The sequence below is a fragment of the Anolis sagrei genome, chromosome 1 (assembly GCF_037176765.1).
Source record: "Anolis sagrei isolate rAnoSag1 chromosome 1, rAnoSag1.mat, whole genome shotgun sequence".
Classification (NCBI taxonomy): domain Eukaryota; kingdom Metazoa; phylum Chordata; class Lepidosauria; order Squamata; family Dactyloidae; genus Anolis; species Anolis sagrei.
In genome coordinates, this window is record NC_090021.1 from 190,681,988 (window position 1) to 190,709,780 (window position 27,793).

Below are 27,793 nucleotides of genomic sequence, written 5' to 3' on the forward strand. Positions count from 1 at the left end.
ATCAGGTATTCCTTTTGCTGGCACGATCTTCCAAATAATCCTTCCTTTTTGCATCCTTGTGTGAGTATAAATATGGGGTAGGGGGGATTCGTGGGTGGCAGAGAGGTGGTTTTCACATTCATATCACCTATCTATTCCAGCTAAATATTTGCTTCAGTTCCTCAGCAACATCCCTGCTATTTTACATGCTGTTTATGTACATGGTTCTCATATAACAAACCTGCTAGCATATATTCTGTCCTTCCTTTCTCTCACTTGCCTTCTTCCCTCTAAACATGTATGCTGAAGTTGATATTAAATATATATTCAAAATATGTATGGTAATGTTACCAATCACAATATAATGCATCAGAAATGGTGTGTGTATTTGTGTGTATTTTTAACTACATCTTCACCTTTTAATGGAGTCCCAGGAGTCTTGTATTTCCTTGTATATCAGAAGCCACTCTTTCTTGTCAAAGATCTCTATGTTCATTTGCCTCTGTTGCAAATTGGATTTTTTAGAACAGAAAGGTGTTTCTCAGTCATAAGAATTTAGGCGTATTATTTATTTGCTCTGTTGAGAACCAAGAAATTTGCTTCTTAAAGAAATGTGTAACATACAATTTACCAGCCCAAAGACAATGGAAGGCATTTAAGTGTATACTTCATGGCTCCAATAACAATTAATGAGACTTGAAATGCTTAAACTCAGGCTGTATTTTCATCCTGACAATGGCAAAAATCAGGTACAATTACCATTCGAATGCTTATCAAATTTCCCAGATGTGGTTCTGATATCAGGAACCAATCCCAATGTTTGTATAAATCAATATATTTTTCAGATCGGTGAAATGTTGAGCTGATTGAGCTAAATTAGGTTGCCTCCCTGCCTCCAGCTACAAAAATATGAAGTCTCTCACACACTCTGGCAAGACAACCTTTTCATATAATATGAAATTAATCCTTTGTCTGCTTCAGCCTGCTTACTCCTCTGCTTCGTATTCATTCTTAGATACTGACTCTATTCCCATGCATTCTTGTCTATCTATCTCCCTACATTTCATTGGGCTGAGCACTAGCACAAAAAAGAAATCGTATGCATTTTCAATAAATTAAATATGGAAATGACCTTAAGGGGAAAGTTGGAAAGGAATCAATGTGTGCATTAATTACGGCAATTCATTACCTGAATAAATGCAGAATACAATCCCCCTCTTCCCTCTTTGTAGGGAGGGAAGATGTTTACAAGAGACAAAGGGTTTTGATCCTATGATGATAATCTGCAGATTTCTCTTCCTTCCTTTTTGAAAGTGTGACTTCCATCTCCTTGGAGGGAGCTCTAGGGGATATCCTAGGCTGAGATCAATTTCCTCAACCTGCAAAAGCAATGAATTATTGAGGCTGAATATAAAGCCCCCACTCCTGCTGCAAAATCGCAGGTCATATGATCCATGCCTTTCTCCCTCTCATTTTGAGGATGAAGATGCAGGTTTTGCTCCCCTTCTTATGTGCCAGGAAAACAACCAGATGTGTGAAATCGCATCTCCATTGCTTTTAAATATAAAAAGATAATGCCTTTGCATTATTCCCTGTGCAAGATGCTGGGGAAGAGAAAGCGACATGCAAATGAAATCTGTAGTTTCCCAGAGCACAAACAAAAGGACTACATCATGTAGAGCATTCCCTCAAATGTATATATCCTTTGGCTGTGAACGCTACCAATGAGGTTATTTGGAGGCTAGGTAAAAACATTTATATCAAAGAATAAATATTGTAATCACGATTGTATCAGAGCAACAAATTCTATCTGAAATTACAGTTTTGTGGCAGGAATTCAAAGTGTCTTCCTTGCACAGCCATGCACAGTTTGCATGGCCGAAGCGCAGAGTCGATGCAAACCTCACTTTGAGCTTCTCTTGGAATATTGTGACTCATCTTCACTATTGGAATCTTAAATCCTGCTAAGGGTTGATAGACTGGGGAGAGGATTATATGCTGTTAAGACTGCATACCTTTTTCACAGGAGGGGTTGCAAATATATATAAACACACACATAGAAAGCATTGTAAGCTGTTAAGGATGTATATATATCTTGGACACCGTGTGTGTGTGTGTGTGTGTGTATGTGTGTGTGTGTGTGTGTGTGTGTGTGTATATATATATATATATATGCACACACACCCCCCCACACACACACATTGGTGGTATGTATGCATATGTGTATAATATATACACAAGTGCATATACACATTTGATTCCTCCTCTATATATTTATTAGTGGTTCATAGATACACATGATGGTCCAATCATATATATCTATATCTATATAGAGATATGTCTGTATAAATAAAAATGCAATGTTTTTGTGGGATTAACATAATTCAAAAACCACTGGACAAATTATCACCAAATTTTGACACAATACACCTATCAGGCCAATAAGTGACCATCACTCATAAAAACACTGGAAAACACAGTGGAAGAGACTTTAAAAGCCAAAAAATTTAAAAAATCATCACAATGCATGCACATAACCACAGATACACACACGTATATACACACAAAACATATATACACAGACTGAACCACAGCAATGTATGGCAGGGGATGGCTAGTGTGTGTGTGTGTGTATGAGAGAGAATAGTTATATTGAGAGTGGATAACTAAGTATTGATACATATTTTCAGGGATACTATGTGTGTACACATATACACACGGGGTATGTAGGTGTACACATGCATTTGCACACACATGTATACACATTTAACTATCCCCTATGGTTCCCTCTCTCTATATTTTTCTGTGATTCAATTTTACACCCACACACACACACACACACAGAGTGGGTGATAGATGGTTCCCCCCTCCCCCTCTCTATATATACACACACACAGATATGTACATACAGGATAATACATATGAAGAATTCATTGGTTTTATATATATACATACACACACCACTCAATTCTATGGGCAGGAGGAAGCTGCCCATAGAATTGAGTGGTGTGTGTGTATATATATAAAACCAATGAAAAGATGATCTGCGTCTCCCTTGAATCAGTGTTATCTCCCCTCTCTTCCCCATTTCGACTAACATGGTGTGGGGCTGCTGCCTCGCCGCCGGGGCAACACACACATTAGGGACCCTCGACACACTCCGGCTCTTTTAATTGGATGATGTCCAAAATGGCAAGTAATTAAGAATCAATTTGGGGCCATTAGGAAGGGAGGCTGGCTAGCCAGGGTTGCATATTTCAGAGGAGTGAGGTTTTTTTAATGAGAGGAGAGGGGAAGAGAGGAAGGCAGGGAGAGAGATTAAAGATAGTGCAGGGACTGCCTGGTGCTGAAGCTAAAACAACTGATGCTACAAGGAAAGATGCTGAACTCGGAGTCTGCTCTAATTGATCTCCTTACTGTTTTGGAGGAAACTTCTTTTTTTAAAAAATGCAGGTATTTACTAAGCATCAGTGGCTCAATAGCTATTTATAAGGATTAGAAATCAGAGCAGCCATTCCAGCCTCCTCTTCCCCCTTTACTCTCTTCCCAGTGGAAGTGCATGTTATCTCTTTCCAGACATGTTCACCTTACAACTGTCACGCCATTTTCTCTTCTCCAGGCTCTGCGGTCCCCGCAGCATCTGCTTGTTTATACTGTGCTGTCAGCAGATGGCATTTTAAAAACCCACACATGCTCCCCACCCTCCGGCTTGTTAATGGGAGCTGGAAGGAGAAGTATGAGTTCCTTTGCTCATTCGGATTCATAATTGAGCCTTCCTATCTCGACCCTCCACATCTCGCTTTCTTCCCCCCTTTCCCATCTTCCCTTTCCCTAATGCTATAGAGGAAAAGCTGAAGGTTGCAGGCTGGATGTGCCCGGTTGTATTGGAAGAGTCGGATATTTACTATTGGAGTGCTAATGCAATAAATCAGATCTGAATGCTCTCTCAATATTATTTCTGCTTCATACTTCAGTTTCTCCATGAACGTATATCCCTAAGGGGAAAAGAAAACTGGGCCCAGTTCCTTAGCACGGAACAACACAGACAAAAATGTAATGCTGGAATGTAATGTTTTTAAAAAGATCTGAACAAAAAAACACAACTTCTTGGAGAGTTATTTATATTCCCTGCTTGGAAAATAGGAAGATATACTCTTTAAGCGAATCCTTATGGGAGGAGCTGAGCCTCAATAAAAATAAGGTTTAAGGTTATGGTTGTGTAGTGTGAAAGGGCCTTAAATTTAGATGGTGGCCAGGGGAGCTTTTGCACAGTTAAAACTAGTGAACCAGCTGCGCCCTTACCTTGGGAAGTCTGATCTGGTTACGGTAGTCCAAGTTCTTGTTACATCCTGAATAGATTACTGAAACACACTCTCCGTGGGGTTGCTTTTGAAGACTGTTCGGAAACTCCAACTAGTCCAACAGGCAGCAGCAAGATTACTCACTGGAGCAACACACAAGGAGCATAGCCCCCCCCCCCCCCGTTGTGTCAGCTCCACTGACTGCCGGTACGCTTTTGAGCACAATTCAAAGTGCTGGCTTTGGCCTATAAATCCCTATACGGTTCCGACCCAGCTTACCTGTCCGACGTATCTCCCTCTACGTCCCACCTCACAGGTTAAGATCGTCCGAGGAGGCCCTACTCTCGGTCCCACCAGCTTCGCAAACGCGTTTGGCGGAGACGAGAGACAAGGCCTCCTCGGTGGTGGCCCCCCGCCTGTGGAACTTGCTCCCCAGTGGAATTAAATCAGCTCCATACCTCCTTTCTTTTAGGAAGAAGCTTAAATCATGGTTTTGGGACCAGGCTTTCAGACAGCAGGCATGACAGCACTTGTAATGTGTGAGAATTGACTATGGGCATGCTCTGAATTAGGTCCTTGATACTGAATTGGACTGGAAAGGGCTATACGGTTGATAATAATGTTTAAACTTGTTTTTAACTTAATAGAGATAGATAGGTAGGTAGATAGATGGATCAGGAGGTCTGCTGGGAGTTGCGGTCCAAGAATAGGTAGAGAAGGAAGAAAGGGGAGAAAGAGGAAGGGAAAGGTGGGGGTGATGGAAGGGAAGTAGAAGAGAAAGAAGGAAGGAGAGAAAGAAAAAAGGGAAGGAAGGAAGGAAAGAGGGAGGAAAGGCAGGAGAGAAAGAAAGAAGAGAAAGAGGGAGGGAAAGTTGGCCACAGCAACCTGTGGCGGGTACAGCTAGTATGGTATAAAACAATTAAAACATCTCCACCACTGCTCAGGTTAGTGAGACCAAGGTTCAGTTTAGAAAGTGTAGTCCAATTAGATTATCCAAATATATGACAGTGTGGACTTAGATAACCCAGTTCAAAGCAGATATTGTGGGATTTTCCGCCTTGTTATTCTGGGTTATATGGCTTTGTGGAAGGGTCTCCAGTTTAGTTTCTGATGTCCATGTCTTCAGTGTTTCTATCCAAACAACATGAAAAGTTGAGGTCTTATATTACTCACTGAAGGAGAACCAGCATTGTATAGTGGTTTCAGCATTCAACTATGACTGGAGACCAAGTTTTGAATCCCTGCTCAGCCATGGAGTGACTTTGGGTAAGTCATACTCTCCCAATGTCAGAGGAAGGCAAAGGGAAACCTACTCATAACAAACCCTGCTAATCCAACCACAGTTTTCGGCTAATAATGGCCACCAGAGTGGTAATTCTTAGATTTTAATCGTGTTATTTTAATGTTTTTAACTATTTATAACTATTGACTGTTAGTTTTGATTATGTATATACTGAGGCATCAAATTGCTGCCGATTGGAAGCCACACTGACCCCCTCCCCGCGGGGCGGGGCGGGGGGGGGGGGTTTGAAAAGGGTGTGGTACAAATATTTGAAATAAATAAATAAATAAAACCCCACTAGAGATTCGCCTTTGTTGATTATGTGTGCTATCAAATAGTTTCCGATTTAGGGTGATCCTAAGATGAACCTATTAGGTATTTTCTGAGGCTAAGAATGTGTAACTTGCCCAATATCACCCAGTGGGTTTTCATGGCTGAATGGTTATTTGAATTCTGTTCTTCAGAGTTGTAGTCCAATGCACAAATCAGTACAAAGTGCTGGTTCACCTGCACACAACAATAACAACTCCTACTCACCGAAAACATGAGGCATGCCATGTGTCAGCGTTATTAGACAAATGCCCATGTTTTATAAGCAATAGTAGGGGTGATATCCTCTAAACTTCTCAGTCATGTCCATCATGTCATCTTTATTGTTTTCAGAATGGTGATCAATTCTCTTTGTTTATTCTAATTTGTTAAGGAATACCTCATGGTAATTGCAATAATTCCTCCTGTGATAAACAAAAGGGATACGTAAAACCAAATAATTTTCATGTATTTATTTTAGAAAACTATAAATTAACAGTGGTTTTGTTTTGTCTTAGGATAACAAAATGTCTGAATGATTCTTAGTCAGTGCCTTGGGGGCCATCAGAGAAGAAAGACAAAGACGCTGCTGAAGAAGGAAACTGCCACCCGTTTTTCAGCCGGTATGAAAGAATGTGTTACTTCTCCAATTCTAAAATCGCTGCTTAAGATCAGTATTCCTATGCATGCAGATGTTGTTGAAGACAAAAGAAATTCAAATACTACAATGATATTTCTGTGACTCTGCTCTTACTAATAATGCAAAGAAGGGACCCCCTCTTTGTTATTTAGCAAGATGCAGGAGGCAAAGTTAATAATCCCTCTAACACGCTTGAAAATGAAATCCACACAACCTCTAAATACAGATTCTTTAAACACTGCATCAGACTCTAATATTTATAATGTAAAGGAAATAAATGAGCATGCTAGAGGAACAAAGGATGAAAACCATCCCAAGGCAAAGGCAGTTACCAATGAATTGTGCATTTGGAAACACTTGATGAAGACATCAAGCCACGGATCATATGGCTTTGCAGTTCAACCTGAGTGCAAATGCAAAGGCTCAGCTATTCTGATATTTAGCTGCCAGATCCTGCATGCTCCATGGAAACAGCTGAAGGGCAAGTCGCCAGTACTGAAAGTCCAAAGCAAGCCCTCGGAGAAAAGTTCAATATGCCATGAATTCAACCGAATAAAATGACCAGTCAGCAAAGAAGATCCTTGCTTTTTCTATGGAGGTAGCTATCCCTACAAACATAGACACTCACTGAAGGAAAACATTTTCTCAAAAGGACTAAAGGACAATTATAGAAAGACTGAAAAAGAGAAAAAAAACCCAAAATCTCTAGATCAATCCAATTGGTTTGGGTAATGAAGGGAATAAGTGATTGGAGTATTGGAAAAAGAACAATAGTACCATGGAGTATAATGGTTCTTTTTAAAGCAGACAACAATTTAAAACCAGTTGACTCCAGAATGTGACTTACAACTTCATCACAAAGGGCTAAAATTGGCAGCGTGAACTGATTTTCACCCAGATCACTCACGGAGTTGGCTGCCTCCCATCAGATGACACCAACATTGCTCCGTGGGTGAACTAGGGGGGAACCGGCACTTGCTGCTGCCAGGGCAACACAGGAGGGGTCCCGTGTTGCCGCAGAATCCATTGGGGGAAGCTGTGTTCACCACATGTGCTCATGCTTCCCCCCATCTGATCACCATCACATGGATTCGGGCGATGCGAGGTGTGGGGTGCTAGATTCCCCATGTCCCCCAATGAAGCAGAGCGATGCCAGTAGCCTTGTGAAAACGTCAAAAGCCTGGGCATTTGTCAGGGCACCAAGGGTGGTAAAGAACCTGCTATAGATAATGCCTATTTTTGCCTAACTTTTAAAAAGCTGGCAAAATTGTCCTAAGAGAATTCACAGACGACCCTGATTCTCCTAGGCTGGGCCCAAGTTCTAAGATTTCCATGCCACGTAGCCCCACGAATTTTGGAGCTGTGGACATTAAGATAACTTGTAGATGAGAAACACTAAAATACAATCACAGGTAGAACAGAAACAATTATAAATATTCTAGGTGACCCAAACTCTTGGAACAATATAGAGAAAGAGTTCTGGTTTCCAAACTCTTGGAAACCAGAAGGGCAACTCACAAACTCAACATACAGCTACTGCTCTATATGCACATGCGTCCAGGTACAAAACTATGTTCTCATTGTGTCTATCTCTAAAATTATGGAGTATATTTCAGCCTTCTATGTAGCAAAATAAATTCCATCTCCACAAGAGGCTATGAAAACAGATGTTTGACTGAACATTATGAGGATTATCAATCAAGAAAGTAAACAACAGCATTGCATAATAATTATACAAAGAATATGCTGACAGATTTTAACAGCTGGTGAAAGACAAAGATGTAAAAATTAAAATTCACATTGGTCATAAAAAAGTTAAGTCTACAGCTGCAGGCAAGCAATGTTCTCTATTGAGGGTTACAGAAGAAAAGATATAAAGATGCTTCTGACATCATAGAGTGGGCCTGAGGAGCAAACATCATGAGCATCACCAAGAACTGTAGCTCTTACATAATAATAATAATAATAATAATAATAATAATAATAAGAAGAAGAAGAAGAAGAAGAGGAACAAAACAACAACAACAACAACAACAACAACAACAACATTTTTTTCTATGCTGCTTTATCTCCCAAAAGGGACTCAGGACGGTGTACAACAAAAAAAATCAGCAAACATGCCTAAAAACATACATAATAAAGCACTTCAAATAATAAGCAATCAAATAGAAAACATCAAAATATACTTATAAAACAACTCAAAATAGCAGATGAGAAATTTAAATATACAAAATAAATAATCAGGACACATTTCTCTCATTTAAAACATATTTAAAACAATATCAATTACACCTAATTTCCAGTGAAGTAATCCTGAGTGGATGTGCAGGCAATGGCTAATGAATTATCATGTGAGAGAGACAGACCATACCAACAGAACTTCATAGAACTTCAAAAGTTACTTTAAAAATAATGAATTCTTTCCCATAATTTTATACTGTAATTTAAAAGTAATTTGCTAGCATCACAGTGTTAAACAAGTAACTATTTCTGCTATTTGCTGCCTTGCATCTTCCTTTTTCATTACTTTTCATTGCTTTTTTAAAAGTCCTTTGGATTTATGGCACCTCACTTGAAAAATCAATGTCAAGATGCATTCAAACCTCTTAAAAGGTTATTTTTTTGAGCAACTAGAAAATATTACTTGTTATGGAGTGGTTTTGATCCAATGTTAGAAAGGTAGTGTTAACCTTTGTTAGCAAAGTAAGTCAACTTGTTACCTGTTCACTTCTATTACTTGGTTCTTCGATCTTAATATTAAATTTATCAGGAGAATATCACTAGGTGGAACTTGACATCCCTTACGCTTGTTACATCATTCTCTACTAATGTTGACCTAAACATATATGAAAGAATCAATCTTGGTATCTGCCGTAGAGGTTTCCCATGATGCTATTCTTGTCAGAAATGCTGTTGCAGGAGTGAAATGTCTGAGCCGGAACATCATTGCCTTTGGCAGATATTAAGAGGTACATTAACGGAGAGACTAAAGAGCAGAAACGTGAACTCAAGAAAGATTCACTGGCATTCTAGGGAATTCTCCTCAGACAGGACTTGAAAGATGGCATCCTTGCTGATCCAAGGAAAATACTTACTTATTTACTTACTGAGGCAATTCCTCCTTGACCAAGTAAGATTGTCCTCCAAGTTTAGTGTCCTGGTGGTGGGTATGCAGGTGACTGTGGAGCCCTATTCTTGACCTGCATGTTCTCCCGCAGTGAGGGCATCGGTTTCCAGGTGGGAGGCAGTCCCAGTTGGGGTTGGCTTGACGCACCTTCCCCTTGGCATGTTTCTCTGTTTCGCCCTCCATTTGTCCCAACTCACAGCACTGAAATGTGCAATTTGAGTTGTAACTCGAAATGTTTTTCAAGAATTTGAATTCTACACATATGGAAGAGCCAGATGGTAATCTTGTCTGTCAGCCAAAATAACTGACCCTTTGCGTATGGTTTTGGAACAGGAATGGTGCAAAGGCTATTGGTTCATACAACTACACATCTACGTACAATCAATTATTGGTAGTACAGCCACCATGTTTTATTCCTCCCTGATTATGCCTGCTGACACCATACTATTAACTCACTAGAGATCGCTTCATACTAAAGGTATGAGTAGATGAGGAGTGAACCTGGCATCTAAATATGTAAATGCTTAATTCAGTTTGTTTGGAAGAAGATGGAATATTTTATATGTGTGCCTGGATTTTTTTAACTTCATAAAAGATTCCTTCATTTTTAAACAACAGAAACAACAATAATTCAACCAGAGAAGTCAGAAATAGCAAAACAGAAGGTGGGTGGAGGCATGTGTGCCCTCCTGGTGAGGGGCAGTGGGGGAGTCAACTGCCCCTCCTGGTGAGGGGCAGTGGGGGAGTGTGTGTGTGTTGTTGCCCTAAGCCTTGCCACTATGTAGATCAAGTCTGTTCTGATCAGAATTCGCAAAAACTGAAAACCATAAGCATCTCTATTGTTTCTTTTATATTTTAGAATTCAAAAGCATATTTTGTAGATTACATGTAAATTAAGTATGATAGGGATTTATCCTCCCAGTTTATTTGGCAGCAGTTTGTTACCTCATATCTTTGTGATCAGAACTGCACCTGGAATTTGCTGGATGGAAAATCTGGGCTCTACCAACCAAGCTATGCTCCTTCCCAAAGAAAAGTCTCAAGGCCAACATGTGCTCTTGACAGAACAAGTATTTTGGTCATATCACTAGATCACTATCACTGGCACATGCTGACCATTTCTAGATCTTTGAAGAGAATGTGTTTTGTAACCTCACAGTGGATAAGATCTTCTGAGAGACCCTGCTCTCAGTCCCACCTACTTTACACATGCAGTTGGTGGGGACAAGAGACAAGGCCTTCTCAGTGGTGGCTCCTCTACTCTGGAACTCTCTCCCCAGTAAGATCAGATCAGCACCTTTCCCTCCTGGTCTTTAGAAAGAGAACAAAGACAAGGTTATGGAACCAAGCTTTTGACTAGTAAAGTAACACAGTACAAGAAGTAAATATTGAATATGTGTCATTGACATCTGGAGTGGCCCTGTCTATGAGTTTCGATCATATGATTTTAATGTTTTTATTATGTGTTTTTAATTTTTATACTTTATGTTTAAATGTCCTTTTATGTTATGGAGAATTTGTCCTATTATATTTTATGATTAGTCAAACATTGTTTGATATATGATTTGGTAAGGCACTGAATTTTGCCATTATTTTTGTAAACCACTTTGAGTGCCCCCAGGGGTGAGAAAAGAGGTATATAAATACTGTAAATAGGTAAATAAAGTACTCCTGGTGGTACAGTAGGTTAAACCGCTGAGCTGCTGAGCTTATTGACCGAAAGGTTGCAGGTTCAAATCCGGGGAGCGGTATGAGCTTCCGCTGTCAGCCCCAGCTTCTGCCAACCCAGCAGTTCGAAAACATGCAATGTGATTAGATCACATTGCGGGGACAAGAGAGCGGGCCTTCTCGGTGGTGGCCCCCCGGCTATGGAACTCCCTCCCTGCTGAAATCAGACAGGCGCCTTCCCTCATGGCCTTCCGCAAGGGCCTGAAAACCTGGCTCTTCGAAAAGGCCTTCAACTAAGTGCTATGTTTTTGGAATGACCACCGGAATGGACTATGACTATGAGATTGATTATGACCCCAACAAGACGAAGCGGATTTTTAGTTTAATTAGTCGTTGTATTAGTAAGATGTTGTGTTATGGTCTTGACCTTTTGTAAACTGTTGTCTTTTCTATGTTCTGTACACCGCCACGAGTCGCCCTCGGGCTGAGAGTGGCGGTTAACAAGTGCAAATAATTAAATAATTAAATAAATAAATAATAATACTGCTTTGACGGGAAGGTAACAGCATTCAATGCAGTCATGCTGGCCACATGACCTTGGAGGCGTCTATGGACAATGCTGGCTCTTTGGCTTAGAAATGGAGATAAGCACCACACCCCAGAGTTGGACACGACTGGACTTAATGTCAGGGGAAAACTTTTACCTTTACCCTAAGTAAATAAATAAATATGTATACAAAATACAATATTTACTTTTTTAAAAGTTATGTTAAAATGACTCATTTGTATTTTATTGGATTAAAAATACTTTATTAGTGATCCAATGCTTCCCTTTTAACCACATAACAAACCAGCTAGTGCTTCAAATTATGAATGTTAAAAAATGAAAAGTACCATCAAGACTGTGCCTTTCTTCGCACCAGTCGCTGAATCCTCTCACAGTCCACTGGCATTTGCAACGCTGGGTGAACTCTCTCTTTCGATTTGTGTAGTGCACATCTCCACTTTAAATAAAGTGGCAAACTAATGTGTTTCAGCAGAATCTATGTCCCCATGGCACTGGAATGGCTTGACAGTCATTCATTTCAATGATAGTAATTGTGGACAATACATATTAGAGCATGTACCCTTGATGCGAGCGCATTGTTGGCAGAGGAAAGACAAATGGTCCTACAAACAAACAATGCATTGGGCATTGCTTCAATACACAATGCATTTTGAAGAACATCTGCTTGCTATTTTCAATGGTGAATATATTACAAACCTGGATAGAAACCAGCTTGTTGTATATCTTGGGGAAAAATGAGTGATTTAAACCCATTTCTAATGTATCTGGTAGGTAAGCAATAACTTGATTTGCTGAGTGGGAGAAATTTATGTGTCTAATGCATTAGGCAAATAAAAACATCCTCATTCTCTAATAAAGGCGAGGAGAACGTCTACGGTTGCAGATAAATAAATTACTTAAGACGGCCAGAACAGGGTTGCCAAGGCATTTTCTCATACATGTTTCAAAAAGATGATTTACTCTGTCCCTCCAAAAACATTTTTGTCAAAATATTTGAGTGTCCAGGTTATTGTATCAGGTAACGCAAAGTTTGCAGAAGAAAATTTAAGGAAGTTATAAATGCATTCAATTTGCATTCAGCATTATTTAAGGGAATGTTTTGACTTATCAATATGACTACACATTTATTACTGAGCAAGAATGCTTCTATTTGCTCAATATAATGCATTAGATCCATAAATTCCAGCCACTCCACAAGTCAGGCTGTTGCCTGTGGGTTTAAATCAGTCACATTTGGAGATATATTGCAACTGATTTGGTATACAGACTGGCTGCCCAAAGTGTGCATCCTATGATTCACTAGAAATGGACCTGTTAGGAAGAAACACAAAATATTGACATGGAACAACTACGGTACTGCTTCCATGTGAGCCATTCTTCTCTGGATTAATACGATTTAGTCACTCATTTATTCCTGAGCTTTCAAACATTTATAGCAAACTCTTCCACTCCCGTGTTCCCGTAATGTGGCCCTGTGTTCTGAATTATAGCAACCTTTTAAAAGTAAATATATAGAAGATGACACTGGGTTATCAATCACGGGAAGATTGTTCACCACACCATGGTAGAAATACTGAATGATTACTTTGTGGGTGATCTAGGCTCAGTGTGTCTCTAAGTTCAAGGACAACGGTTTACTGTATTTACATTTAGTTTTGGTACACGGCACATGTGATAATACATTCATTCCTAAGAGCCTAACTGCAGAACATGTTGAATGTTGTAATGTACTGCTGTCAACAATTGCTAAAGTGGTTCTTAATGAAATAGAAAACAAAGTCTTGTTTTAAACTTTCATTTGTATGTTGAAAACTGCATGGTGATGACAGAACTCTGGAATAAATAATAATAATAATAATAATAATAATAATAATAATAATGGCTCTGGTATAAACCAGTACAGGTGGTCCAAGTGGTAATCACCACACTGGGTGACGTGCCCAAAGATCTGAGCTGGCATTTGGAAACAATAAACATTGACAAAATCACGATCTGCCACCTTACGTGGATCTGCGCACATAATTCGAAAATATATCACACAATCCTAAACACTTGGGAAGTGTTCGACTTGTGATTCTGTGATACGAAATCCAGCATATATCTCTCATTTGCTGTGTCATACTGTGTTTTTGTGTCAATAATAATAATAATAATAATAATAATAAAATCCTTTTGGACAACAAGTTAAACATGAGCCAACAATGTGATGTGGCAGAAAAAAAAGCTAACAGGTTTTTGGCCTGCATAAATAGATCTATAGTGTCTAGATCCAGGAAGGTCTATTCTGCCTTGGTTAGACCACACCTGGAATACTGTGTCCAATTCTGGGCACCACAATTGAAAGGAAATGTTGACAAGCTAGAATGTGTCCAGAGGAGGGCAACTAAAATGATCAAGAGTCTGGAGAACAAGCCCTATGAGGAGCGGCTTAAGGAGCTGGGCATGTTGAGCCTGAAGAAGAGAAGGCTGAGAGGAGAAATGATAGCCATGTATAAGTGTGTGAGAGGAAGTCATAGGGAGGAGGGAGCAAGCTTGTTTTCTGCTGCCCTGGAGACTAGGACGTGGAACAATGGCTTCAAACAACAAGAAAGGAGATTCAATCTGAACATTAGGAAGAACTTCCTGACTGTGAGAGCTGTTCAGCAGTGGAACTTTCTGCCCTGGAGTGTAGTGAAGGCTCCTTCTTTGGAGGCTTTTAAACAGAGGCTGGATGGCCATCTGTCAGGGGTGCTTTGAATGTGATTTTCCTGCTTCTTGGCAGGGGGTTGGACTGGATGGCCCATGGGGTCTCTTCCAACTCTATGATTCTATGATTTTATAATAATAATAATAATAATAATAATAATAATAATAACTTTATTTTTATACCCTGCCCTCATCTTCATGGAGGGACTCAGAATGGCTTACATGAGGTTGAGCCCAATCAAACATAGTTAAAATATAACATACTAAAATACATAAACAACAGCATAGAACAGGATAAAACAACAACATTATAACAGAATATAAGAGCAACCATTAACCAATGATCCTGCAATAATAGTCAATTTCTGGGCACAGGTGGGCAGGCTGGTGCAAATCAGTTGTAAGGATAAGGCTGATGGATAAAGTGTGTAAGTCAAATGGCAACATTAGGTATAGAGGGCAATGTAAAATGGACCATTATAACTTTGAGTACAGAACAGTAGTTGGGGCCAAGATTATTTGGGGGATTGTCTAATCAAAAGCACAGCAGAAGGCACAAAGAATGCAAAGATGAAGAACCTCTTTAAATAATACTTTGGATTTATGTCCCTATCACACTGTTTGATTGTGGCTTTAAGATTCTTCTTTATGATTCCCCAAGACCACATCTGGCCCATTTCTTCTGAAGAGCTTGGAGGTGTTAGCGTTACTAATACATAAAGGTTGCCTCACTGAAGAAGAATTCATTATCACAGAACTGGTGAGAGAACTTTTCAGGTTTTAATTTGTTACATTAATTGAACCATTAATTATTAAAACATTAAAAAGAAATCTTTTAAAATTACTAAAAATGACTAGATTGCCCTGAATTATTCCCCAGCAATGAATCAATATAATGCAGAGTGCAAAGCATTACTAAAAACCTTTAATATTGGTGGTATTTAACAATCAAAGCAACCATTTTAATTTTAGAGTTGATAATTTTAAAGAATTTGAGATAACAAATTATTATTATTATTTGATACACAACAAGATTAGTACACAGCAAACAGTATCACTATGCAAACAGTATCACACGTCGGACATTTCTCAAGTGTCTAGGACTGTGTGATGTATCGGTGAATAATGCATGCAAATCCAAGTAAGGTGGTCTTTTGCACTTGACAGATGGTCATTTTATCTGCTCCAATTGTTTTTAAGTACAGGCCAAGATCTTTAGGCACTGTACCCAGTGTGCCAATCACCACTTGGGCCACCTTTACTGGCTTGTGCCAGAGTCTTTGCAGTTCGATCTTTAAATCCTCCTATTGTGTAATGATGATGATGATGTTTAGGTTGCTATAAGTTTTTCGGGCTGTGTGGCCATGTTCCAGAAGTATTCTCTCCTGACGTTTCGCCTATGCATCCAATGCTTACCATAGATGCAGGTGAAATGTCAGGAGAGAATGCTTCTGGAACATGGCCACACAGCCTGAAAAAAATTACAGCAACCCAGTGATTCCGGCCATGAAAGCCTTCAACAAAACATAATAATGTTTATTTATGCCCTGCCTTTTCTCTCCACAAGGAGACTCAAAGTGTCTTATTTTCATGAATTATGACTAAATCTTGTTCCTTAATAATAGGTGCTTTGATATCAACCATTAGTCTATTCTGTCAACCAGAGATTAAAGGCAACCCCAGATACCCATGATCAACTACTTCTTTACATCTGCTTTACTAAGGCCTTTTCTATACTGCCATATGGTCCAGATTATCAAAGCAGATAATTCACATTATCTGCTTTGAACTGGATTATATGAATCTGCACTGTCATATAATTCAGTTTAAAGCAGATATTCTGGATTTTATATGGCAGTGTAGAAGGGGTCTTAGAAACTTTCAAGCTTTCTGTCACCTACCTGGCTCACCTTATGAGACAGTTGCCAAATCAGTTGAAGGTGATCTGTTCAGATGGCGATTGGGACACAAGAAAGAAGCTATTTCCATTCTCATCCCACCACTGAGCAAGGCTGCAACAAGGACTCCTTGTGCCCCATTTGGAAGTTGAATTGACTCCCTTTGCCTGATCTGGCTGCTGGCTCTTAAAGTGGACTAAGATGGCATATATTTAGGTTAACAGTAAAATAGTGGTCTTACTGAATATCAATCAGTTACAGATCCATAATTCTATGTTATGAACCTGTAATTGTACTACTGAATACTAGTCAATCTCTGAAAGAAATGTACTAGACCCCAACTATACTAAGTATTTCTTAATAAAAATATGTTTAGCTAAGCATAAATGTTAAAATCACTTGTCCTCCACTTTAAACGGATACCAAAAGTATACAAAGTGGATGAGCAAGAAATGAAAATCCTAATAGGTTTAATTCTCTGTAATCAGCTATGAAACAGACCAACCAGCATACATTTTGATATAGAAGGCTACATTTATGGGATAATATAGATTCACAAGAAATCTGGGGAAAAATAAAAATAATTAGGAGTCAGGTCTAAAAATATTTTTAAGATTTTTTAAAAAAAAAATCCAATATTTTGAATCTCAGGAACATACTTTTAAAAGGAAGAAGTTAGATGAACTCTCACAATTCTTTTTAAATAATGAAGTCAATCCATTATTCTTCTGAATAGTCAACAGGAAAACAAACCAATTGTTATATATGACCTCTCTCACAAAATGTTAGGTTTCATCTGCTTTCTAAAAGAATATGTAGATAAACATCTATTTTGGGCTATTTATTTTAGGATAGCCCAAAATAGATATTTATCTATTTACAACAGGTGCTTCAAAAGCAGTGGGTATTGGCTGAAAAGTGCTGATTTCTTCTTTTGTTTTCTATCCCTCTGCCCCAATATTTATTTATGCTCTAAATAAATAAATAAATGTTATATTATATTATATTGTGGTGTTAATGTATTGTATATTAATTGGCATGATTTTTCGTGCTTTATGTTCACTGAGTTATTTCTTGTTTGAAGTTATATTGAGTTTATTTCCCTCTATGTTTTGTTTTGATTGTCTATTTGGTTTTGGCATTGAATATTTGCCATTTTGTTAGTCTTGTAAACCGCCCTGAGTCCATTTGGGGAGAGAGGGTTGGTTATAAATAAAGTATTATTAGTATTATCATTATTATTATTATTAAAATACTAGTGTCTGCTCTCAAGTTTAAACTGCAATTCAGAGCTATTACATATGGGCAGATTTCAGTTTGGGCCTTAAAGGACTGTCTAAGGTGCTGAACTCTTTGCTCCAAACTGTATTCAGCACTTTGGATAGCTCCTTTAAGGCTACTCAAAATGTAGAGTCATGGAAGCCAACAGCCATTACTGGAAAGAGCAGCTGATCCTCTTTCTATTCTCCACAGATGAAATCCCAGTTCTGCAGTTCTGCCCCTTTGAACTGTGGGAGTGGATTGCTTTATAAGGATGATTATGAACAATCTTGGAAGATAGCAATCATCCTTGCATGGTTACCCAAGGGAAAAGCATACCCTGTCTTTGCTTCAACTGGCTCCATACTGTCAGCTGTGGAAGTCAATGTCTTTCTAACATAGGCTCAGAAATAATTTTCTTGTTGTTTAATGCTGAAGAGCAAGCCTGGGTTCTGGGGGGATATAACATGACTGACACTCGGGGTGTTCAATTTAGCTAGAGTGTGCTGCTTGTATTGCTTCAGAGGTTGATATACTGTAGCATTTGACACTGATAGTGATGAGTGTTGTGCAATGTCAACTTTGAGATGAAATGTTAAAGTGCCTGTGAAAGAGGAAGGCCATTTAAGAGCCCGATCTTTCCGACTAGTCACTGGCTGGGAGGAAGCCAGGTCTGGTTTAAATTTTCTTACTGTAGAAAGGTGGGGGTGGGTATGACTTATGGCTTTCTGTAATGCCCCCATCCCATGGGATGAAACATACATTTTTAACAATGAGAATAATAATAACTTCACCCTTGGATTAGGGGGGAATTCACTTGGATCATGCAAAGGGAAAGCTATTGAATTTCTTGTCATTAATAAGTGTCACATCTTCAAGAAAGATGGCTTAAGGAGCCTTCACCTGTGTTTGCCACTCCAGCTCATCCCAAGGATCTCTTGCCACCATGGCATGTTTATTGGGAAGCTCTGTAAATCAAGAAGTCATTGGCATAAAATGTTCAAGTATACAAATATCTGTAAACTCTTTGTCAGTCCAAAGAGTTTATAGATCATGGGATTTTCCTATTATTAATGCTTGCAACCTTTGCATACTCAGTGGGATTTATACTGCATGCTACTCTTTTGGAGTTTAGATGCACCGGGTTTATGGTAGCCACCTATTCATTTGTGAGCTTGTTCACATTCCCTCTCTCCCTACATCACATAGCCTTTTTCTTTGTTCTCTGCAGTCTTATCTGCTTTCACACCTCTCTGTCTCCTTGCTTGGTTTCCATGAAGAAGATGTGACGGACATGATCCAACCCTCCTGATACTATGTAGTACTTTTCTTTTCTTTGCCAAGAAGATGAACTTGTGTCGATTATGCACAAGTATTTGTGAGTAAAACTACTTTTAGATACTATATGAAGACTACTAAGTTTTATTTCTTTCTCCATTAGATGGTGTGTGTGAGATGGAGTGGGTTGGTGAGATGGTCATGCTTCTGCCTAGTGCATTAGTGTTGGGAATTAAGAGCTGTTAGGCTCAAAATAACCCTTTCTGAGGGTGATTCCACCAACAATATAGTAGAGTGCAGGACGCACAGTTCATAAGCAGAAGAAACTTACATGTAGTGAGCAAGGATTGGCTTCCATTCAACAGGATGGAACAAGATTGTAGATCCACAACTCATAGGATCAAAAATAATATGTTTATTCAAGATAAAAGAAATCCATTCTAGATAGGAAAGGTTCTTGGAGCTAAGTAGCTTCACTGAGCTATCTTCTAAGGAAAAGGAAAAAGGAAAAATAATAAAAGTAACTATATCTACTACATCTTGCCTTAGAAGATCATGGCAAGATGCTCCCTCACTCTAGAGAAGACAAAAAGAGAAGAGACCGGAAAATGGAGACAGGCCACATGGCCAGCCCAGGGTAATAAAAATACCTTTAAAAAAGGAAGTTACGTTTCCCTGAAGATATCACATTCCTAGGTATTCAAAGGGGGAGGAGATAGTGGCATGCAAAGATGAGTAGGACAACCCCCTTCTTAACCCCTTCTTAAAATAAACTAGTTAGAGGAAATTGGGGAGGAATCCCTCAGTCTATCCAGGCTAACTATTCATTGAGAGCTGGAGACTTGTGCAGTCAGGGACAAAACCCAACAATTAGGTTTCTGTATTACAGTCTCATATATTGTTGTATCATGACTATCAGTTAACTAATGCACTCCTGAATGAAGCCTGTTTAAAGAATTAAAAAAAAAAAAAGGAGAGTCCACTACTTCCCAAGGCAAGCTATTCTAGGATCTCATAGTAAAATTCTTCCTAATGTTTAAGTGGCATCTCTTGTCTTGTAATCTGAATCCATTGGTTCATGTTCATGTCTCTGGAACAAAGTAAAACACGCTTGCTCTATCTTCTACTTTATATCTTTTCAAATATTTGATTATAGCTATGATATTCCCTCTCAGTTTTATTTTCTCCAAACTAAACATACTAGGTTCACCATTAGGATTGGCTTCTAGACTTTTCACCTTTCTTTTGGACACATTATTTATTTATCTAAAAAGTGGTTCCCAAATTTAGATCGTACTCTAGCATCACATTCCAATTTCACACAAAGAAATGGAATCTCAATTGTGTCTCATAAGCAGATGAACAGATGGAACTATTATTTATAAAGGGATGGCTTTGTTCCCACTGATTTCCATAAAATATAATAAATGGACGGTAATTGGTAAAGGTGTTGGTGGAAAGCCAACTTTCTCTGTCCAAGAAATAGAAGAGACAACGATGAGGGAGCAGGTTAAATTCTCATCATCGTGATGTCTCTGATAAGGGTCCTTATCAGACAGCAGTATTGAGAGGAATTGTGAAGTTAAGAGAGGAATCGGGAGCTGATCATACCTTCCAGTCCTCCCACGCTCATTTTTTTTGGTTCTTTTCTCATCAGACTTAGTGTTTCCCCGTAGGTGCCTGCTAGCTTCCTCATCAAACATAGGCAATAAGTCTCTACCCTCAGCTTTTTTTCTTCATGCAAATCTGTCAGAATCCCTTTCCATGGGATGGAATAGTTTTGCATCTAAACCCATTGGAGTTTTGAGACAGGGGTGTTGTTTTAAACCATTGCTTTCCATGGAATCCAATTGTTCCACATCTAAACCCACTGGACTCCTGAAACAGAGGTTCTGTTTTAAACCATTGCTTTCCATGGAATCCTCTTGGGAAATCTGAACTTTTAGGCTCAAAAATAACCCTCAGTTGGGGTGATTTCTCCATAAATATAGCAGAGTACTAGAAATAAACTTCATAACAAGCAAAAACTTATTTGTGGCGAGCTGGGATTGGCTTCTATTCTTCAGGGTGGCTAAGGATTGCAGAGTCAGAACTTTAGATTCAAAAATATTTATTGAAGTAAAATAAATACATTCTTGCAACAACAACAAAAGGTATTGGAGCTAACTAGCTTACCATGCCTCATCTTCTAAAGAAGGTAAAAGGTAAATAAGTCCACACAGCCACATTTTGCCTAGAGAGAGGCAAAATATGCATCCTCATAGATAGAAAGAAAAGCCGAAGACTCTAAAATGGTGGAGACCACATGGTCAACCCAGCCAATTTAAATTTGAAAGGAAGTTCCCTCACAGAATTCCATTGCTATGTCATCAAAAGGGGAAGGAGACAGTGGCTAGCAATGAAGAGGAAAGACAGAGCCCTTTAGGGAAAACATGCATAGGAATGTGGGGAAAGGAATCCTTCAGCTTAGCCCTGTCTCTAGCCTAGTTACTCATTGAGGACTGGAAACTTGATGACACAAGAGACTTGTGCAGTCCAGGGATGAAACCCAACAAATCCAGTAGTTCTGCATCAAAATCCATTGGACCCTTGAAACAGGGTTTTGAACCACTTCTTTCCATAGGTAAAGGTAAAGGTTTTCCCCTGACATTAAGTCCAGTCGTGTCCGACTCTGGGTGTTGGTACTAATCTCCATTTCTACACCAAATAGCTGGCTTAGACACCTCCAAGGCCATGTGGCTGTCATGACTGAAAGGAATGCCTTTACCTTCCCGTCAGAGCGGTACCTATTGATCTACTCACATTTGCATGTTTTTGAACTGCTAGGTTGGCAGAAGCTGGGAGCTCACACCGCTCCCCGAATTCAAACCTGCGACCTTTCGGTCAACAAGTTTAGCAGCTCAGCGATTTAACCCACTACGCCACCGGGGGCTCCATAGGAAGGAGTAATCAATCATGCATTTCTATAAACAGGGATGATGGCTCCATACTAAGTACAATATTATAATCGGAACAAACCAGCAAAGGAAAACTGCATGTTCTCTGTTCTACAATGCCTCTATTATGCTATATCTGTCATTAATAATTAAAAAATTGGAAAGGTATTATGCTCTTCTGTAAAGAGGGATGACAGCTTTCTTCTAAGGGCAGCTTGCTGCTAAGGACTGCCCATCATAATGCCCCTTTTCACCATGGCAAGCTCTAAAACAGAATGGAGACTGTCACTGTCCAATGTCATGATTGCTCTGTAGTTCTGTGATGGGGGACGAGACTGGAATTTGTCTGATGGCAGCTGTGACTCCCAGTAAATTTATGGTGAATCTCTGTAAAATGGTGGTCGTGGTGGTGGGGAGGTAGACTGTAAGTGTGATGAGGTGGATCTGGTTCTTAGTTGTTTTTTTCCAATATGTTTTTTTTTATTTAGAATATATTGCTCATAGAAGAGCTGACAGAAAGGAGGGAGTGATAAGGGTAAAGGGGGATAGGAAAAAGGGAATGGTATATATGCGAAGGGTGGGTACAAGATTGTACAGGCATCATACAATAAAATACCAAAGAGATCCAACATCAAAGAAAGTACAATCCAGAATAGCTGTAGAAAGAGCAGACATAAAACCAAAAATGGGTTCTTGCTACTTGTGGAAATTGATAGTTTTGGGGGCATTTTTTTTTTTGGGGGGGGGGGGAATTCCTCACTGGTGCAGCACTATTAAGGGATAATCTAGTGCAGAATTCTATCACAATTCCATTTTTGACCAGAAGCACTCTACCAGGCCTGGCCAACCTGTGGCCCTCTTGGTATTTGAGCCTCTAACTCTCAGAAATCCCAGCCAGCTTACCAACTGTTAGAAATTGTGGAAGCTGAAGTGCAAAATATCTGCAGTGCCACAGGTTGGCCAGGCCTGCCTCTAGTTTAAAAGTTTCTAATTTAGCAACACATTATTTTTCTCCATTTTGTGTATTCTATTTTTTAAATTATTCTCCAGTTCGAAAGGTAAAGTTCCTGCCATTCTATTGAGGTTATTGGCACTGCTTGTAGCACTCAGAATTAAACTAAATAGTATCACAACCCCTTAATATTACAAGCAGTTTGGACACTTCTATGCCTTCGGAAACCCCTCAAGAGTAGGCTGAGGCATAGAATGTGACAAAATGCAAGATCGATGCAATTCGACAAGCTCAGGCTGTGTTACAATGATACTACAAAATGATGTTTTCAGTATCGTGGTGAAAACACACCTTTAAAAAAACACTTAGGAAACCCATCAGTTGATAGCCATCATGCTGACATATGATGACTGGATCCAGGTTCTGAGAACTTTATATATCAGAAAGGCTGTGCTTTTGAATTGCTCCAGACAGTGTGGAAGCATGTATAATTTATGGGCAAATGCAAATAGCGGCAGTTATCTGGCCACTGGAATTATAAAAAGATCTCCAGAGAGGTACTTCATGCCAACAGTACTACATTCTTTTTGTGCAGGAGACTTAAAGCAGCTGTTGCCTTAAATTGCTTTGTACTGTGAATGTCAAAAGATAAGGGTAGTTTCCATATGAATGAATCTATGACCCATTCTCCATGTGGTCAGGAATCTCGGAATGACTGTAGCAGCATTTTGTTTTGACATCTGCTGAAGTCATCGGCAGAGAGCCAATTTTCAAGTGCCCCTCAGTGCAAGTGCAAGCTCACTCTCCCAGTGGTGGGACCTGGCTTGGTTTCAGCACTAGACATTAAAGAAGTCCGCAGTTGCAGTTTTCATGTTCCATATTGTTGCTCCAAGAAGAAGCCACCAAGTGCTGTTAGGAGAAAAGTGAGTAGAGGCAAATGAGTGTGTGCAATACTAAAAAAGGGGGGGGGGGTTTGTTAGAGGAATTATTTGAGTTGTCAGTTGGAAGCTTCTTGCTATAGGTAAAGATAAAGGTTTTCCCCTGACATTAAGTCCTGTCGTGTCCGACTCTGGGGGTTAGTGCTCATCTCTATTTCTAAGCCAAAGAGCTGGCATTGTCCATAGACACCTCCAAGGGCATGTGGCCAGCATGACTGCATGGAGTGCCATTACTAGGGCTGGGCGGTTTCGTTTCGTTAATTCGTAATTCGTTAATAATTCGTTAATTTTTTCAATTACAAAACAATAACGACCATTCTGGAGCAATTATTAAAAAAAACGAATTTTCAAAAACGTTTTGTAAATGCTTCGTATTTCGATATTGTATTCGTTTCGTTATTGTTCTGAGGTCGTTTCGTTATTATTTCCGCATGTCTGGGCCAGTTTTATGGTTTAATTAGTGAAAAAAAATTATAATATCACACCAACAGTCAACAACAGAGGGAGAGGGAAGCTTCAGAAGTTTTTGGAGGTTTTTTAGCGTATTTCGCGGTCGCGTCCGCCATTAACGAATCGATTCGTTATTGTTTCGGAAATCGATTCGTTAATTTTTTACCATTTACGAAATTTCGTAAATATCGAACTTTTTAAAAGGAAAATTTTGTAATTATTTTAAATATAGAAACAAAAAAAAAACCCCAAATACAAATCGATTTTAGAAACAAATTTTTCCGTTGTTACCCAGGCCTAGCCATTACCTTCCCGCCAGAGCGATACCTATTCATCTACTCACATTTGCATGTTTTTGAACTGCTAGGTTGGCAGAAGCTGGGGCTAACAGTGGGAGCTCACGCCGCTCCCTGGCTTTGAACCTGCAACCTTTTGGTCAACAAGTTCAGTAGCTCCGTGGTTTAACCTACTGCGCCACTGGGGGCTTCGCTTCTTGCTATATGAAATTGTATTCATGCTCTTATATATGAATCTAGGCCTTTAACAGGGTGTAGATATGTTAGACTGAGACCCAATCCAACCCTTATCATTGTCCACATATTCAAGTGTGTGCATGCCCTTAAGTCTCCTGCCAACTTATGGTGACCTAATGAATTTCATTGTGTTTCCATAGACAAAGAATACTTCATTTGAAATATAGCCTACACCCTAGTATTCCTTGGTGGTGTATCATTCAAGTAGTAACTGGAGCTCTTCTTGTCTCATTTTCCAATGTCAGACAGGATCTTGTGCCTTCAGGATATTTAGACCCCCATACATCCATACCCTCTAATATTTCACAGATGAAAATTAGGACTTGTATGTTGATCAAGCAACATTACAGTCTGCTCAAAATAGTAAAGGTTATCAATGAGGAAGAACGTGCAAGCAAGGAAAGGCTGTAGCAGTTTGCATTTGCTTTAACTGGGAAGGGCAAAACTCCACTGCTGAGCTGACTGCAAACTACTTATGCAATTTGAACTCAATGTGCAACAAAATAAGTTGAGAAGAAAGGGCAAAAGGGGAATGTGAGAAAAAACTGTGATATTTTGAAAGCAGGTTTTTTTTGTGTGCCAGGAGTGACTTGAGAAACTCCCAGTCGCCTCTGGTGTGAGAGAATTGGCCCTCTGCAAGGACGTTGTCCAGGGGACGTCCAGATGTTTTGATGTTTTACTATCCTTGTGGGAGGCTTCCTCGCATGAAGAGCTGGAGCTGACAACTCAACCTGCTCTCCCTGGATTTGAACCAGTGACCTGTCGGTCAGCAGTTCTGCCGGCACGAGGGTTTAACTCATTGCGCCACTGGGGGCTCCTTGAAAGCAGTTGTAAAAGTGGGATAAAGGGGGATTAATTTTGGTTGTCTCTGCCAAATCAGGGCTGTTAGAGGACATGGACATGCAGCTTCCTCAGTACCCTCATAACTGCTTCTTTCTACAATCACAGGCTGACCTTGCCAGAGTCTTGTTCCTTACCAGAACACGGCCATCCTTACCATGTACTCTGGTGATCTTTTCACCAGTAGCTGAGTGGTCACAGGCCATTTTTTTTCTTGGGTGAAGCTTTTGCTCACTGGGCCAGAGCAAAAGCAGCAGCATTTGAGGGAGGCAAAGAGAAGGCGCAAGTGGGGATGGTGATGGAGGGGAGCTTCTGTTGTAGAGTTAAGATTTCTCAGGCTGTATATTTCAAGCAGCAAAGCATCTCCTAAAGGTTGCCTGCACACTTCATCTCTTTCATTAGCCCCAGAAAAAGAGTAAGTCTGGACTTCAGGAAATGAACCCACTTCCATCCCCCATTTACCCAGGACTCTCTATGTTCCAGAATACTCATCTATTTAACAAATGCAAGAAAGCAAGCAAGACATTGTGGGAGAAAACACTCCTTGTAATAGTTCCTTCCTAGATCAAAGGAAAAAGTCATGACCTAAATGAGCTTTGTATTTGTGTGTGTGTTTTTTATACCTGTTTCATAACTTATGTCAAATAAGAGGAGGCAATTGTGGTCTCTTGTTTTCAGCCATCCCAAATTCCCACTGCTTTATCTGACTCTTTTTTCATATCAGGAGCAACTTGAGAAACTGCAAGTCGTTTCTGGTGTGAGAGAACTGGCCATCTGCAAGGACGTTGCCCAGGGAATGCCTGGATGTTTTGCTGTTTTACCAACTTTGTGGGGGGCTTCTTTCGTGTCCCCACAGAGGGAGCTGGAGCTGACAGAGGGAGCTCAACCCACTCTCTCTCCGGATTCGGACCTCCGACCTGCCTGTCATCAGTCCTGCCAGCACAAGGCTTTAACCCAGTGCACCACCGGGGGCTCCATCTGACTCATGCTTCTCTATGTCTGAAACCAGTTTTTCATAAATATCTGGATAGTCTGGGTATCATTGATGCCAAATGAAAAAAATGTATCCAACAGAGTACTTCTAATTGTTTTGATGGCATTTTTGTCTATAATTATTATCTGAACTTGGAAGTGAAGTCATTCCCTAGGATTTTTTTTTTTTTGGGGGGGGGGGGGGAGTAATGAGGCCATGATGAACTTTTGTTTTGAAGGCAACGTAAGAATAATGTTAACTGCATTTTGATATAATGGGTAGCACTTAAAGGTTACTTGTAAAGGACATTTCAGAGATATTTTGAGTGGAATTTTCAAAAGCTGTATCATATCATTCTCTTGTCAATCATACAACCCATCCCCCATAATAATAAAATGTAACTATCAACACAGCAGCTTCGTAAACTGAGAAGCTTGATGTTATTGGTGATAAATTAAATGGGGGCGAGGAATGCTTACACAACAAATTACTTTTAAAGAGTAACATTCCAAGGTCAGATTACAACATTTTTTCCATTTAATTCTTTACATACAGGCAGAAGAGGAAAAAGCAGGCCTTTCCCTTGCAATTTGAGAGGCCTGTATGTGACAGCTAAGCAACTTCAAAATGTTGTTACTTTTTTTAAACCTTCAAAAGCAAGGTGCCATAAATAGGGGCACTAGGAGAAAAGGAATGGAGGAGTTAGAACAACCTCTGGCCAGCCAGGTGAAGCCCCTAGCAACAATCAGGAAAGCAACAATTATATTTATATTTTATATTTACATAATACGGTTTCTGCTGCGAGTTGCTTCACCACGAGGTGCAGAACCAATCTTCAGAAATGAGGCGACAAAGTAGTGTCCAAGACATGCAAGTGTGGAGAAGGGCAAACCACAGACAACTTACAATGCAGCCTGAGCCCTGCCACATGCACAATGGAGGACCTTCTCACAGTGATACCAGAGGCACTTCAAGTGGCCAGCTTCTGGTCAAAGGACACTTAGTATAATGTCAAGTTTTAAACTTTGTTTGTGGTTTTAAATACATGACAACTGTACCCTCAATTCACTTTGCCTTATCTTGTATTGTTTGACATTGTTCATGTAGAAAGGCACTGAATGTTTGCCTTATATGTACTGTAATCCACTGTGAATCCCTTTGGGGAGATAAAATAGA

General features: G+C 39.6%; 1 long non-coding RNA gene across 1 annotated transcript; it reads left to right on the top strand.

Annotated features, from left to right (window-relative positions):
• LOC137097612 (uncharacterized) lies at nt 1-27,793 on the top strand. The gene is made up of 3 exons (XR_010910305.1): nt 1-60; nt 6,390-6,494; nt 27,173-27,793. It is a non-coding gene; the product is annotated as an uncharacterized lncRNA (long non-coding RNA).